Genomic DNA, 16,484 nt, shown 5'->3' with positions numbered 1-16,484 from the left:
TGTGATATAAAAGATTTGTATATTTCTTTACAGAGGGAGTATCTCTCTATCAAAAAATATATTTATGTGTAACTAGTTACTCCTGTCTTTCTACTTCCTTTCGCTGATATGTGGGGCAACCGACAACGGGGTCCACGTGCCATATGCACAAATTAGAGTGCACACCTTCACGGTATACACACCTCGGTCGTAGCGCCACAGTAATGCCCAATGAGTCGTCAAATCACAACCCCCCTTTCCAGCTTTAGTAGTAAGCTGGACAGACGAAGCGGCAATATTTCACTGGGCCTGAATCCCCTTCTCCCTCGTCTGCTTGTTCAGAGAAAACCCCCGCTCAGCGATTGCATAGGGTTTTCTCATGGAGAACCAGGTACGAATTCTTCATCCATCCCCGATAAATCCAAGTCCCTTGGTCGCAGGTAATCCTAGGATGGCAGCCGCCGCCGTTGATGCATTTTTCTTCATACTGAATCTAGTGTGTTTCAGTTGCAGTGCCCAAAGTGCGAGTACCCTATAGATTTCTGCGCCCACGGCGAGACGCCACACTTGTTCCTTCTCATCCTACCACAACATTTTGAAACACGCATAGTATGTTCCTAGAATCCTCTTCTCTATCCGGGAGGGTGGGTTTTTTTGAACATGCTGTGTTCTCATATTATTTTTCCTATAGTGTATTATTTGCTCTGCCAGAACACATGTACTCAAGATGCTCGGCCTTGCCATAACTGAATACACTAGTTTAAATGTCACATTGAAGACAATCCATGGATATTGCTTCCGAGTTGGGTTCATGAACCAAGAAGATCACTGCTTTTTTGATGGCCGAACTTGGTTAAACTTTCTCAAGTGTTACGGACTGAAAGTTGGCGCACGAATGTTGATGGAAATAGCAGAACCTGGTCTCATCTTCACTGTGATCTTCCACCCCGACGTTGTTCCAATTGTTCATCCATGTTAGTTTTGTATCTAGTTCTTGCTTGTTGCCTCTGTCGGCGTTCTGGGAACGGGGGTACCCAGACTTGCCTGCCTGCGGCCTGCGGCGTGGCACAAGGAGTGGCCCAGTGCGGCCCATCTTCATCAACACATGCTCAAGACCCTCGCGAGGGGCCAAGCCTCGCGGGGCGGATGACAGGAGGCTTCCTCAAGCGCGGCCTCGTCAGGCTGGCTCACGAGGAGGCGGAGAGATCAAGGCGGGGTACCTCACGAGGTTCCCGTGACACAAGCCATGACGACCAAGGCACAGGCGGGCGCCAGGCGGGCGCCGGCCTGCGCAGTGTCCTTGTTTCCCCTTTGGTGCAAAGGGGTCAAGCGCATGCAAGGGTATCAAGCAAAGGCAACCATTTCGGTGCAACAAGACCAAGACCAGCAGGACGGCAGAGCGAAGGTCATCGTGGAGCCCAAGCAAGCGTCATCATCAGGGTCTTTTGGCAGGCGAGGACCAACTTTAGTCAGGATAAGTGTACTAGATGTTCCCCTTCAAATTGGCCAATTGTTGGCACCCTTCCCGCTCAATATTTGGGAAGAGGCCCGGGGCCTTCGCCTATAAATAGGACTAGCCACCCAAAGGGTAGGGTCGTCGAAAAGAGATCTGGATTTGATCGGTTCGACACCCAAGAGAGAGAGAGAGAGAGGCGATTGAACTCCCCTAGCAGTTCATCGCGCTAACCAAGAACAGACCCTCGCGAGGCTGTTCTTCCCTTGTACTGTTCCTCATCAGCCCCAGAGGCAATCCACACACCACAAACTGGAGTAGGGTATTACACCACAATGGTGGCCTGAACCAGTATAAATCTTGTGTCCCTTGCGTTGTCCTTCGTGTAGTTTAGATCCTTGCGAGGCAGTGAAACATGGGTAGGCTGACGGTGTGATCTCCGCGCGCACCCCAGTGTTCAAACCTCAAGGGTCTGCCGGAACCCGAAATCCGACATTTGGCACGCCAGGTAGGGGTGTGCCGGAATCTGCCTTCCGTCGCCTCGTGTTTTTGCCGCCCGTCCCATCCATGTCAGACGCACGTGGCGCCCGCGCTGAGCGCCGGGCCGCTCTCGCCGCTCGCGTAACCCAGACGGCCCCCGTCGACGGGCGCCCCCATCGTTCCCTGTCGCCTGCCGTCAACGCCACCACTGGCCCGGCGGGGAACGAGCAGCAGGCGTCGTCCCTGCATCCATTGGTGCGGCGAGAAGGCCGCACCGCCACTCCGTTGCTGACTCCGGCTGGCTCCTCGTCCCACGCCCGTCGTGCTCCTGCGGACGCGCACGCCGCGCTGCTCCTGGCGCGGGAGCTCCTGCACTACCGTCCCATCGACGACCTCTACGACGAGTGGCTCGCCCGCATCACCGAGCTTGTCAGTGCTGCTGGGGGCTCCCTTGCGCCGTCCCTCTCGTTGCACCGCGCACCGCCCTACGCGGGCGAGGAAGCTCTGGGGGCGCCTCGGCCGCCCCCACCTCAAGAAGCCGCCTTGGCTCCGAGGCGCATGGCCCCTGGGCGGAACCCACTCCGTCCGGTTCCAGCGCAGCAAGAGAAGAGCTGCCAAGAGATCCCTCATCCTTAGGAAGCCGCCCGTGTGCTCCCCGCACTGGCTTGGCACGAGCACGCACCTGCTCTGGCGCGTCAAGACCCTGCGCTACACCTCGCCAAAGCGCACAGAGACCCGCAAGATCAAGCTCTCTGTCACCAAAGGGCCCCCGCGGCCACTTCAGGCTGCCGTGCCTTCTTCACCGAGCTGCGTAGCGTGGCCTGTCCGGGAAAGTTCAAGCCAGACCTGCCCCCGCGCTACGATGGCACGGCTGATCCTGCCGAGTTCCTCCAGCTCTACGACCTAGGCATCGAAGCCGCCAACGGAGACGAGAAGGTCATGGGAAACTGGTTCCCCATGGCGCTCAAGGACGGCGCCCGCACCTGGCTCCTGAACCTGGCTCCTGGCACGATATCCTCCTGGGATGAGATGCGCACCCGATTCATCGCCAACTTCCAAGGCACTCGCGACCGGCCCCCGGCCATGAGCGACTTGCTCCGCATCAAGCAGCAGCCAGGGGAGACCCTGCAGAAGTTCATCGAGCGCTTCAACAGTGCTCGCCTTAAGATCCCCAAGGTGTCTGAGGAGGCCATCATCTCGGCCTTCTCCGATGGCGTGCGTGACGTCAAGATTAAGGAGGAGCTCGCGATCCATGAAGACTTGTGCACCTCCCTGGAGCTGTTCAATCTGGCGACCAAGTGCGCAAGGGCTAAGGAAGGGCGCTTGTCCCTCCTCGAGCTGCCAGCCGCTGAACAAGAAGAGAAGAAGCCCAAGACCAAGGACGTGAAGTGCAAGGGGGCTGCCGTGCTTGCAGCCGAGCCAGACACCAAGCGAGGCAGGGACCAGTCCGAGTCATCCAAGGGCAGCCGGTACTGCGTGTACCATGACCTCCACACCCACAACACCAATGAATGCCAAGAGCTCAGAGCCGTGCGAGATGTGCGTGCCGGCCGACGCCCCGAGCGCAGCGACATGGGCTATGGCCGAGGAGGAGAAAGAGGCGGAGGACGATGGGAAGACCGTGGCCCTCGCCAAGGGTGGCGTGACCGACCTCGCGAGGACCGCTAGCAGGACCAGCCTCATGAGGGAGGTTGGAGGGACCCACCTCGCGAGGGAGGTTGGAGAGATCAGCCTCGCAAGGATCGCCCACAAGGCAATGCGGGTCTCCCTCCTCTGCCACCACAGCCAAGGAGGAATGAAGACCATCACTAGGACGAAGGGGCTGGAGGCTTCCAGGAGCCGCGCGCAATCGCTTGCATCTTGGGCGGCGCTCAAGCCCCGGCCTCTCAGTGCATCTTCAAGCAGTTTGCCCACGAAGTGAATGCAGTCCTCCCCAAGCTTGAGGCCACACGCCCTCTCAGGTGGTCATCATGCGCTATCACGTTCGGCTCAGCGGATCAGCTCAAGTGCGCGGCCATAGCAGGAGTCCTCCCGATGCTTTGTTCCCCAATCATCAGCAACGTGCAAGTCACCAGGACCCTCATCGATGGCGGAGTAGGGCTCAATGTCCTATCCGTCGAAACGTTCAACAATCTCCAAGTGCCATACAATCAGCTGCAGCCAACCAAGCCCTTCTCAGGAGTCACTGATGGTTCCACGGTTCCGATAGGGCAGGTCCGCCTTCCTGTTACCTTCGGGAACCGCAACAACTACCGCACCGAGCCCATTGACTTCGGCGTCGCTCACATCCGCCTGCCGTACAACGCCATCGTTAGGTACCCAGCCCTGGCCAAGTTCATGGCCGTGACCAATCACGGCTACAATGTCCTCAAGATGCCAGGAAGCGGCGGAGTCATCACTGTGCCCTGTGAAGAGAGAGACGTTGTGTGTTCCCTAGAACGCGCCTTTCAAGCCGCATCAATTGAAGACCCAGATCTCAGGAACAGGAGGCCTCCCGAGGCTGCTCCTAAGAAGAAGAAGACATCACCTGGCCCGACCCCTTGGGAGGCTGGCCCCTCAGGGTCAGCGCTCGTTCAGGGAGGACCTCTATCTGTCGCATAGGGAGGCGCGCCTGGCGCCCTCCTCGAGCAAGGCTCGGGGCTCTCACCTGGAGGGCCATCTACTTTGCTAAGATTACGAGGGAGGCGCTCGGGCACCACTTGGAGGCGTGCTTCAACGCATGTTTCCCTCAGGAGGAAGCAAGGCAAGGAGGACCAAACCCTTAGGAATTCATCAGCGAGATCATTCAAGAGTTGCAGGAGTCAAGAGTCATGAGTGGCAGCCGCCGCTTGCCCGCCGTAGCTCCCCATCCAGGCGAGGAAGGTGGGCTGCGCTTCTGCATCGACATACCAGGACTCAACCGAGCCGCCTCTCAGGAGCGCCTCTAGCCCTCACGCGTGGGGCGCTATGAAGGCCCACCTCACTGCTATGTTCGCATGCCTCACGGCCTGCCGAACGCGGCTACGGCGCATCAGCGCCTCATGAGGAGCATCTTGGAGGCTCAGGCGTTCAGGCATTCCACAGTCCTGGCAGAGATGGAGATGGTTCGCGAGGAGCCGCCAGCGCCTCCGAAGCCTCCCGAGGCCCTTGGGCCTGGGGGTTCGTGAAGATCGTCTCCCACAGTGTGCGCCATCCGCTACTTCAGCATCCCTCCATCTTCAGCATCATCAGGTGACATCCTTCGAGTTTCATTTTCAGCTGGGTGCGCCCCCCCAGGGCTGCATCATTCCCAGGCCGCGTGGGTCCGTCCCTGTGGCGTGTATCCCCTTTAGTTCATGTTTTTAGCTTACTTTATCGGGGGCGCCCCTCAGGCTGCATTATCCCCAAGCCACCCGGGCCAGACCCGGTGGCATGCATCCCTCTCGCGTTTATTCAGGTCGTGCATTTGACCCATTGTGACCGATGTTTGGTGCTTGGCAACCTTCTATCTTCATGTCGGCTGCTTGCGCGTTAAAGGGGGGTACCTGAGCATTGCGACTCATGGGCTCTTACTGGCTCTCCAGCCCTCATCCTCTGGCCTTGTCCACGACATCGCGACCTGGCATACCAGCGACGGCTGAGCCCCGCTCGAGGGCCGGGACCCGAGGACATAGAGCAACGACATCTAACCAAACCTGCAGGGACATATCACAAGTAAAGGCCCAGAGCCAGGCGCAAACCGCCTTGAGGTAGGGCCCCGTGAGTCCCGCACTGGCTCACGGGTGCCCAGATACACCTCGCTAGGCCCTACCGTGCGAGGCACGTGTCAGGGCGGGGCTGTATACGCCCCGGGGGCTCCTCCCGGAGGGGAGCCCCCTCCCACGCACCAGTGGAAGCACCATGCTCTGCGCTGGCTGACGACACAGCCGAGGAGCGGCTATGCCCGTACACATACGGAAGCGCTATGCTCCGCGCTGGTGATGAACAACTGAGGGTGGCCCCCGGCTGCATCAACCTCAGGGAGCCCAGAGCTCAGTATCTGGCCTCATCGTAACGCCTCCCCTCGGCAGTGCCACGCGAGGGGGCTGTGCCCGGGTCACGCCCAGGCGCACGCCACCCAGCCAGGCCCCTCGGGCCTGGTTCGTCGCACGCCTCTGCCCGAGTGGAGCCAAGGTAGGAAGGCCGTTTGAACATCAAGGGGACTCCTGAGCATTGCGACTCAGGAGCCTAACTGGTCACGTAGCCCCTCACCCCTTAGTTCCGAAAGGCTAACGGCGGTTGAGGTATGCGCGGGGCCGGGCTCTGCCGACGTAGAACGGTAATCTCACCCATACATTTCACCTCCCTACTTGTTGTTCGTGCATCAAGGGGGACTCTTGAGCATCGCGACTCAGGAGCCTAACTTGTCACGTAGCCCCTCACTCCTTGGTCCCGTCCTGGTTTCCGGCCGGGGCTAACGGCGGCTGAGGTATGCGCGGGGCCACGCTCTGCCGACGTAGAACACAAGCAAGTAGGAAGGGAAAACGCAAATCTCAAGAAACTTAAAAGCAAATATTACAGTCCATAGAGTACTTTGGCAACGCCAAACACAAGTTTAAATGCCTCCACGAGGCAGAATGCATGTTGCAGGGATTAAAAGAAAGACGGGAGCCGCAAAGGAGTCACTGTTTGGCCGCGCCATCGCTGGTGACGGAGCTGCGCTGGGCGACTTCGCCTCGTGGAGCCTCAAGACCGGCAGCGCCTTGCTTCGGCTTGGTGCTGAATTCCCGGAACTTCGCCAGCAGAGCCTCCGCGCGACCCTTCATGGCCTCAGCGGCGACGGCGGAAAGCTCGCCGCTCATGGGCTCCAGCAGGCTGTCGAGGTCAACGCTGGGGTCACGGAGGTAGACATGGGTGAAGACGCGCGTCAGGCCGCAGAAGAAAGGGCGCGCGCCTCAGCCTCAGCCGTGAGGCCAAGGCCGAGGGTGACATCTTCGAGGGCACGGACCAGGAAGGGAAGCAGCTTGGCGGGGCCCTCCTTGGCGCCGGCCAGCGGGCTTTCTAGGCCGCTGTCATAGAGCGTCTTCAGCAGAGTGCGAGCCTTCACCTCCATCTTCGCGAAGGCCACGCGGTCCTCGGCCAGGACCCGCGCCTTGCCGTCCAGCTCGATCTCCTTCGCCCCCAACGTTCACTACAGCACATCCAGGCGGCCTTGGCGTTCGTCCAGCTCGGCATCCCGGTCCTTGGCGGTAGCCTCGCGAGCCTTCAGGTCTTCCTCCTTCTCCTAGCGGACACGGGCCTCCTCAACAAGCTGGTAGCGCAGGCCTTGCAGTTCGTCATCCAGCACCTTGCAGTGGCCCTGGACGTCCGCAACCTCACCCAAGGCGGCGTCACGAGCGGCCTTCGCCTCGAGGACGGCCTGCTTCTCCTCGTCTCAGGCTGTCACGGCCTGGGCCAACGCCTCTCAGACTGAAGCATTGGAGCGGACCCAGCCAGAGACCAGCTCCAGGCGCCCGACCACCAAGCGAGGGTCGGCGCCTAGAAGATCCTTCCGCAGCCGGTCCAGCTCAGTAGGGGAACGATCTAGAATAGTAGGAGGAGCCGGAGAGACAGCGGTTGGCGGAGTAGGAGGCAAAGACGGCAGCGTAACCACAGCGCCATGAGTCAGGACATTCTGCGCCCCGATGACTACGGTAGTGGCGTCAGGCACGGACGCCTCGGGAGTCACTTGGGCCATGGGGACTGAGCTTGCTCCAGTTAGCCCCGCCAGGCCTCGCGAGGATGACCGGGCAGGAGACGCCCCCGTCTTATCGCCCCCTTCTCCCGCGGATGGGGGTGCTGCCTCAGACGAAGCCTCAGGAGCCCCCTTCAGCTTCTTCCCACAGGCACCAGCCTAGCCAAGGAGTATGGATGTCAAGCCCCAACAACCAAGCAGGAAGCAAAACGAGAATCGAGCACTTACTCGTCGCCGCCAGCGGGCTCAAGCAACCTCCGGCCGAACTTGAAGCCCGAGAGCCGGATGTTGGGATCAACCTCAAGAGCCTCGGGAGCAGGAGGTGCGTCAGCAGATCACCTCGGAGCCGGAGCAGACCCGCGGGGAACCAGCCCCGTCCTGTCCTTCTTCGGGATCAGGGGCGAGCTCTCACCGCCCCGCTCGTCGCCATCCTCGTCGTCATCCGGCATGAGGCGAAGAGTGCGGGACCTACCTCGAGGAAGGGGCGTTCTCGATTCCCCATCAGTCGCCTCCGAATCGAGCTCCTCGTCCTCCTCATCATCTTCTTCCTCCTCTCCGCTGGAGTCGCTGGAGGACACATTCACCATCGCCAGGGCCTCAGGAACCTCCGCGGGCGCAGGTCGGCCCTCGTTGAAAGCAGACATGGAGTTCACCACCTGCTCCCAGTCATCCTGAAGGAACAAGGGCACGGGAGCATTCTCCAACCTCGCCACGTTTCCCCCAACCAAGGATTGGAGGACCGCGGCCAGATCCTCGTCGGCCAGGGCTTCGGGGTTCGAGCGGAGGGCGGCATTGGCCCTCCCAAGCTTCCACAACGGGAGCAGGTATTCCCAGAGCGGGGCCACCCCATGCTCCAGGAACTCCCTCAGGAGCGACGCCCCGGTCAGTTTCGTTGTCGCCATGTTGTTCGGCCACAGGTCTGCGTCTATCTTCTCCAGCACCGGCCTCGCGCGGGGATCGATGAGCTCCGCGTGGGACCAATCATCAGCGGACTTGGGCTGCCCTGTGGGCAGAATCAGCCGGGCGTGGGTGCGCCCGGCATCCACCATGACCCACTTGCTCCTGAAGCCCTCAATTCTCTTCCCAGGCTTCGAGATGGCACTAGAGCTTCCGTGCGCGATAAAGCTCGCGCACGTGGTGATGGAGCCGCGGGAGACCTGGAGGTAGAAGTAATGGCGCAGCAAGGCCACCGAAGGCCTCACCCCAACATGAGCCTCGCAGTAGTAGGCGAAAATCGCCAGGAGAAGAACGGAGTTGGGATGGAGGTGCAGGGCTTGCAGATTGTAATGGTTAAGAACGGAAAGGAAGAACTCGGAGAAAGGGGGCACCAGACCGGCGGTGATGGTGCTCACGAAGAGCGGGTAGAAGGTGCTTCCTCTGCCCTCAGGAAGGGCGGTGCCGGCCTTGAGCACGGCCTCCCCATCGTGGCCTTGCGTCGCCATCATTTGGCACATCCGAGCAAGACTCTTCTCCGACACATTCGGAGGATCCAAGGCGGGCGATTACCATGCTCCAGCTGGGGTCTGGCGAGGCACCATGCCTTGATAGGATGCAGAGTTGTAGTGGATCTGGAGATTTTGGAAGCAAGAAGGGCAGGAGCAAGAAAGGAGATCTGGGCGGTGAAGGAGAAGGCAAAGAAGGTAAGCCTGGATAGGTACCACTCCCTTATCAGCTTGTGTAGTTGTCGAGGCATCGTGGGAGAGCCAGGATGCCCACATCCAATCAACCGCCACGTGGCACTTCGCACTTGCCTCTTCGCTTCTCTGCTAAGCCAAGTCCAGGCGCGCCTTGGGCCCGGGGGCTATTGTCGGCATTCTGGGAACGAGGGTACCCAGACTTGCCTGCCTGCGGCCTGCGGCGTGGCACAAGGAGTGGCCCAGTGCGGCCCACCTTCATCAACACATGCTCAAGACCCTCGCGAGGGGCCAAGCCTCGCGGGGCGAACGACAGGAGACTTCCTCAGGCGCGGCCTCGTCAGGCTGGATCACGAGGAGGCGGAGAGATCAAGGCGGGGTACCTCACGAGGTGCCCGTGACGCAAGCCATGACGACCAAGGCACAGGCGGGCGCCAGGCGGGCGCCGGCCTACGCAGTGTCCTTGTTTCCCCTTTGGTGCAAAGGGGGCAAGCGCAGGCAAGGGTATCAAGCAAAGGCAACAATTTCGGTGCAACAAGACCAAGACCAGCAGGACGGCAGAGCGAAGGTCATCGTGGAGCCCAAGCAAGCATCATCATCATGGTCTTTTGGCAGGCGAGGACCAACTTTAGTCAGTATAAGTGTACTAGATGTTCCCCTTCAAATTGGCCAATTGTTGGCGCCCTTCCTGCTCAATATTTGGGAAGAGGCCTGGGGCCTTCGCCTATAAATAGGACTAGCCACCCACAGGGTAGGGGCATCGAAAAGAGATCTGGATTTGATCGGATCGACACCCAAGAGAGAGAGAGAGAGAGAGGCGATTGAACTCCCCTAGCAGTTCATCGCGCCAACCAAGAACAAACCCTCGCGAGGCTGTTCTTCCCTTGTACTGTTCCTCATCAGCCCAGAGGCAATCCACACACCACAAACTGGTGTAGGGTATTACACCACAATGGTGGCCTGAACCAGTATAAATCTTGTGTCCCTTGTGTTGTCCTTCGTGTAGTTTAGATCCTTGCGAGGCGGTGAAACATGGGTAGGCTGAGGGTATGATCTCCGCGCGCACCCCAGTGTTTGAACCTTAAGGGTCTGCCGAAACCCGAAATCCGACAGCCTCGATTACTTCTTAATCCACCTATTCTGTCTAACTAATCACAATTAACTTTAGAAGTAGCAACGAATCTCTCACGAAGATGCTACTTCTAACTAATATTGTCTGATAGTTGGTGGCACGTGTAGGTTTTTTCAGAGTTAAGCAGTCTGCTCATTTGTTACTCTGTAATAACTTGGCTGTTACTAATGGCACTGAAGTTGACTGGATCAACATCCACAAGTTCCTACACTTTATTGATCGTCTTGATGTCCTTATGGGGCGTTTCAATGGTGGAAGGCCACGTGGGATATGTGTGCCACTGCTGCACTCATTGAACAGGTCCAACTGTGTCGATAAACTTATGGTACGAGCTGTTTTCTGTTATATATGTTGTTCATAAACTATTGCTTATACATAGTTTTACAGCTATGATCTTCTTGAAATAGAAACTGCCGAGTTCTATTATTCCTATACGGATGCCTGACCATGGTCGGGTCAGACTTGCGCTTGGTCACAACATGATGTTTATGTCGACCTACTCAATTCCCCTCGGAGGTGAAAAGATACTTATTCGTGGGTGGTCTCAGATAATGAAGGCCCGTCCATCTTGGAGAATAGGACAGAAGATTTTGTTCATGCTTTTCCATGGCTCTAAAGCGAATATCCTGTTTATTGACCATGTTGCGAGATGAAGCCGCTTTCAGAAGGTTGTGGATGCGAGGGGTGGCGCCTGGGCCTTGTCCTGGGGCTTGGCGGCCTCACCCTTGGTTAACTGTAGACAAAGTAGCACTGTTCGAGGCGTGCTTTGTACGGTTGAACCTGTATAAGTACTCATACTGCTTTCAGCTTTGGTTGTTAAGTCCTCCTTCTGGTTTCAGTTAAGGTTGTTAAGTACTCCTGCTGCTTTTACAGTCTGTCGTGTTTCTTCAGTCCTCTCTTCCTCCAGCCGCCAAAAGCAAACCAGCACCGGCGGGGCCGCCTGCTTCCGCCTCCCACGGCTGGCTGCGCCTCAGCGCACACATCGCCGGCCCACCGTCTCCTAAATCGTTACCGTCGACGTCCTCCACGCACTTTGGTGCGCTCGCCACGGCGCCGCCCTCTCATGTTGTCAACATGGTCAACAAACATCAAGAATCGGCAAAAGTACATGGAGAGGATGGTAGTAGGGGCCCACCACGTCAGCGTATGGAAAAATAAAATGCTTCCTCCTACTGTTTTCCTGACATCTGGGACCCACGACATTGTGAGCGTATATAGTCAATAGACAAGAGAACAACACAAGATCGGCTGACACCTGGGACGTAGCTACTCGAGCAGTATATTTTTGTTTGGTATTGTTGAGACGGAGCAGGGTTTGAACTGGGCTGTGGCCCGTCTAGCCCAGGCTTATATTTTATGTTCACCATGTGACCAACCCAGCTATTTTTTCTTTGTGAAAATGAGCCCAGTTTATTTTTTTCTGAAGAATACCCAATCCAGGCCTACTTATTTTTCGACGCCCTGATGGGCTGCAACTCGACGCCTACAAATCTTGAAAGTAATATGAAATGGGTTGTAAATATAAAAACAGATGACAAATTGGCAATTACTTTATAATTTCTGATTTTTTTTCACATTTTCAGATTCCTATTTCACTAGGCATTAACCTAATTCAAATATATCTTCAAAGTACTTTAAATCTGGCTCAACATTTTGGTATTAAAAATAGTTTGGAACACACAGAAATATGCGAAATTGGCCCTGGCCAACCAAAAAAACACGACTCCAATAAATTGCACAAGAAGTTGCCATGAGCTATATATAAATTGTTATAAAAAGAGGGAGTGGTCTGACTTGTGGGCCTGTTTAGTTGACGCGTATGCAAGATTTTTTTAGTTATTATATACTACGTCAACAAACGATTCTAGCAGACGTAACCGTTGGATGTCAATCCAACGGCCGTCGTGTTTCTTCAATCTCTGATCTTCTTGCTCCAGCCACCAAAGCAGCACCGGCGGGACCGCCTGCTCCCACCTCCCGTGGCCGGCTGTGCTGCCGCGCAGGCCTCAGCGCCCCTACTACTCCCACCACTGGCCAGGGCATCCCTCTACTCACCCACACCCCCTGTTATTCTGCGGCGACGGTAGCCTCACACCGCAGCCGAACCGGTGAACCCTCGTACTCCTCTCCGCGCGGGCTTCCACTGCTGCGTCTTCCCCGGCTCCGTGTCATCCCCTTCCTAGGCCTCGCCGTCGTCCACTGCCATGGTGCTCTCGGCGCGGCGTGGTCAATGTGGTCAACGACCGACTTCCATCGGAAGAGTACTGTACGTGGAGAGGCTGACAGCTGGGTCCACGGCAGCCGCAAGGAAGTGCCTCCTTATTACGCGGAAAATAATTATTCCTCCACCTAACACCTGGGACCCACTGGACAGGCCACCAGTATTTCGTGAAAAAAACATTTCCCCCTGACTGCTGGGACCCACAGGTCGAGCCACCGTATTTCGCGAAAACAATGTTCCCCCCGCTGTCAGCTCGGACCCACCGAAAGTGCCTCCTTATTACGCACAAAAAATGAATACCCCCTGCTAGCTGGGACCAACCTTGGTGGGAGGCTGACTTGTGGGCCTACTAAGTTGACTGGGACGGAGGCCTTTGTCAACTTTAGTCAATATATGAACGATTCTAGCTCCAGTGACCGTACGATGTCCATCCAACGGCCATAGTGCTTCTTCAAACTCTGGTCTTCTTGCTCCAGCCGCCCAAAGCAGCGCCGGTCGTGCCGCCTGCCCCTGCCGCCCGTGGCTGGCTGTGATCCCGCGGAGGCCTCACCGCCCCCTACTACTCCCATCGCTGTCTAGGCCATCCCTCTATGCACCCATAGCCCCTGTTATTCTGTGGCGACGGCAGCCTCACACCGCAGCCTAACGAGTGAACCCTCGTACTCCTATATGCGCGGGCATCCACTGCTGCGTCTTCCCCGGCTCCGCATCGTCCCCTTCCTAGGCCTCTCCGTCGTCCACCGCCCTGGTGCTCTCGGCGCGGCGTGGTCAACGTGGTCAAGGAATGGCTTCCATCGGATGTGGACTGTACGTGGAGAGGCTGATAGCTGGGTCCACGACCGCAGCAAGGAAGTGCCTCCGTATTACGTGCAAAATAATTATTCCTCCACTTGACAGCGGGGACCCACCGGATGGGCCACCGTATTTCGCGAAAAAACGTTTCCCCCTGTCTGCTGGGACCCACCAGCTACATCTTCGCACGCAAGGAAGTGCGTCCGAAAAAAACGATTTGCCCCCTTGACTGCTGGGACCCACCAGCTACATCTTCGCATGCAAGGAAGTGCGTCTGGGCAAAAAAAACAGAACGATTCGCCCCCCTGACTGCTGGGACCCACCAGCTACATCTTCGTAGGCAAGGAAGTGCTTGACAGTCGGGACCCACATGGTCAAAGCGTACGTAGCATTGTCATTCTGGTCGCGAACTTGTACATACATACTGGTCGTTGTAGAGGCGCGCACGTGTCGTAGTAGAGGCGCGGACGTAGCATGTACACGTACGTACAGCGGCCAGGGTGCAAGAAAGAAAATATGGCCACGTATGTGTACATACGGGCGGGGTCTCGAACGCCTACTCGCGCATACGTACGATGAGGGCTCGTGTACATGGCTGGGTCGGAACGGAGAAACAACATCGTCGTCGTGTTCATGTGGAGCCAAACCGGCTGGGTCGGAATGGAATGCGTGGTCGTGTTCATCGGGAGGGCTTGGACGGAACAGGGGATGGAAACCAGGCCTGGCGTACCGTACAGCGGAGAAATGGCCTTGTGTTCGACAGGCCACATTCGAAACGGGATCCTGTTCATAGGGAGGGGTCTGGCGTACCGCAAAATGGAGGAAACGGACCTCCTACAGTCGAAACCGGGGTCCTGTTGATTGGGAGGGGTGTGGCGTACTGGAAAACGGAGGAAACGGACCTCCTACGGTCGAAACGGGGGTCCTTTGATCGGGATGGGTGTGGCGTACCGCAAAACGGACGAAACGGACCTCCTACGGTCGAAACGGGGGTCCTGTTCATCGGGAGGGGTGTGGCGTACCGCAAAACGGGACTCCACGGGATACTGTTCATCTCCACCATCGACCTCCTCCAGCCTCCACGGGCTACCGTCGACCTCCTCCAGCCTCCACGGGCTCCTGTTCATCCAGCCTCCACCGTGCGCTACTCCACCGTCTACTGTTCATCCAGCCCTCCACCGTCTACTGTTCATCCAACCCTCCACACCACGGGGTCCTGTTCAACCACCCCTCCACGGCCACCCCTCCACTGTCTACTGTTCATCCAGCCCTCCACACCACGGGGTCCTGTTCTTCCAGAGGCAACGCCACAACTCACTGTTCATCCACCCCCCCCGCAACGCTGACTATTCATCCCAGAGGCAGCATTGATCGGCTTCAGTTAGCAGCAGTAGCGAAGGAATCGCTCCATTGGGTTCAGTTAACAGCCATCGATCGATCGCTCGGGTTCAGTAACGCGTAGCCTGCAGTGCAATCGCTCGGGTTCAGTTAGAGCCCAACGCCTCACACACACGCGCGTACGTGTACGAGCGAAACGTGCATCGCTCGGCCCCCGACCTCCCACCGTACAACTCCCCAAAATTTTCCTCCCCCTCGCTTCTACCACAGTTTTTTCCGTCAGGGACGGCCAAAAGAATGTCATGCAGCTGCGTCTCCGGCCCGCCCAGGATGAAAAGCCCATTTTCTGTCATGATTTTTTGTCATAGAAGTAGGAGCCCACCACATCTATGATGATACCTGGTTTTGTCACAATTATCGTCATAGAAGTGTCATATGTATGACAGAAAAAAAATTCGTTCGGCCCAAAATGTCACGGATGTGTCTTTTTTTGTAGTGATTGGCCTACGACACTCAATGACGCGACCTCGCTGGTGAAGTCCTGTGAAGCCTGCCAATTCCACGGGAAGCAGATCCATCAGCTAGCTCAGGGCCTGAAGACCATCCCGCTCTCGTGGCCGTTCATGGTCTGGGGGTTGGATATCTTGGGTCTGGTTCCTCGAGTGCCCGGGGGCTACCGCTACCTCTACGTCGCCATCGACAAGTTCACCAAGTGGGCGGAGGTGGAAGCTATCCGCACCAAGGGCCTTGTGAGCCGGTTCGGGGTCCCTAATCGCATCATCCCCGACAGCGGTTTGTAGTTCACCAGCAATCTCTTCAAAATATATTGTGCTAACATTGGAATGCAGATCTGCTACGCTTTGGTGGCGCACCCCCGGAGCAATGGCCAGGCCGAACGCACCAACACGGAGGTCCTGAGAGGCCTCAATACAAGAACCTTCAAGAAGAAGCTGGAGGCTTGCGGCAGGGGCTGGCACGACGAGTTCCAGTCCGTGTTGTGGTCCATCCGCACCACCACCACCAAACCAATGGGAGAGACCCCAATCTTCCTCGTCTACGGAGCAGAGGCGGTTCTCCCTCACGGGGTCAGGTGTCGCTCCGCGCGGGTCCTGGCGTTTGATGAGGCGCAGCAGGACGCCATGAGGGGGATGGACCTCATGCTGGGGGAGGAACACCACCGTGAAGCTACACTACGGGCATCCAAATATTAGCAGGCGCTGCGGCGGTATCACTGTCGCAACATCCGCCCTAGGACTCTCGAGGTAGGTGACCTCGTACTTAGGCGGTGCTTTCCAGGGAAGGGCTGCACAAGCTGTCACCCATGTGGGAGGGCCCGTTCAAGGTCATCGATGTAATGGGTTATGTTTTCGCACATCTCAGTTAAAGTATATTGTCATGGATCATTCAAACATGTTGAGCTTGCCTTTCCCCCTCATGCTAGCCAAAATTCCTTGCACCAAGTAGAGATACTACTTGTGCTTCCAAATATCCTTAAACCCAGTTTTGCCATGAGAGTCCACCATACCTACCTATGGATTGAGTAAGATCCTTCAAGTAAGTTGTCATCGGTGCAAGCAATAAAAATTGCTCTCTAAATATGTATGATCTATTAGTGTGAAGAAAATAAGCTTTATATGATCTTGTTATGGAAGCAATAAAAGCGACGGACTGCATAATAAAGGTCCATATATAAGTGGCAATATAAAGTGACGTTCTTTTGCATTAAGATTTTGTGCATCCAACCATAAAAGCGCATGACAACCTCTGCTTCCCTCTGCGAAGGG

Source organism: Triticum aestivum, chromosome 5B, assembly GCF_018294505.1.
Source record: "Triticum aestivum cultivar Chinese Spring chromosome 5B, IWGSC CS RefSeq v2.1, whole genome shotgun sequence".
In the NCBI taxonomy this organism is placed as follows: Eukaryota; Viridiplantae; Streptophyta; class Magnoliopsida; order Poales; family Poaceae; genus Triticum; species Triticum aestivum.
The sequence above is the reverse complement of the archived record's forward strand: the minus strand, read 5'-3'. Positions refer to the sequence as shown.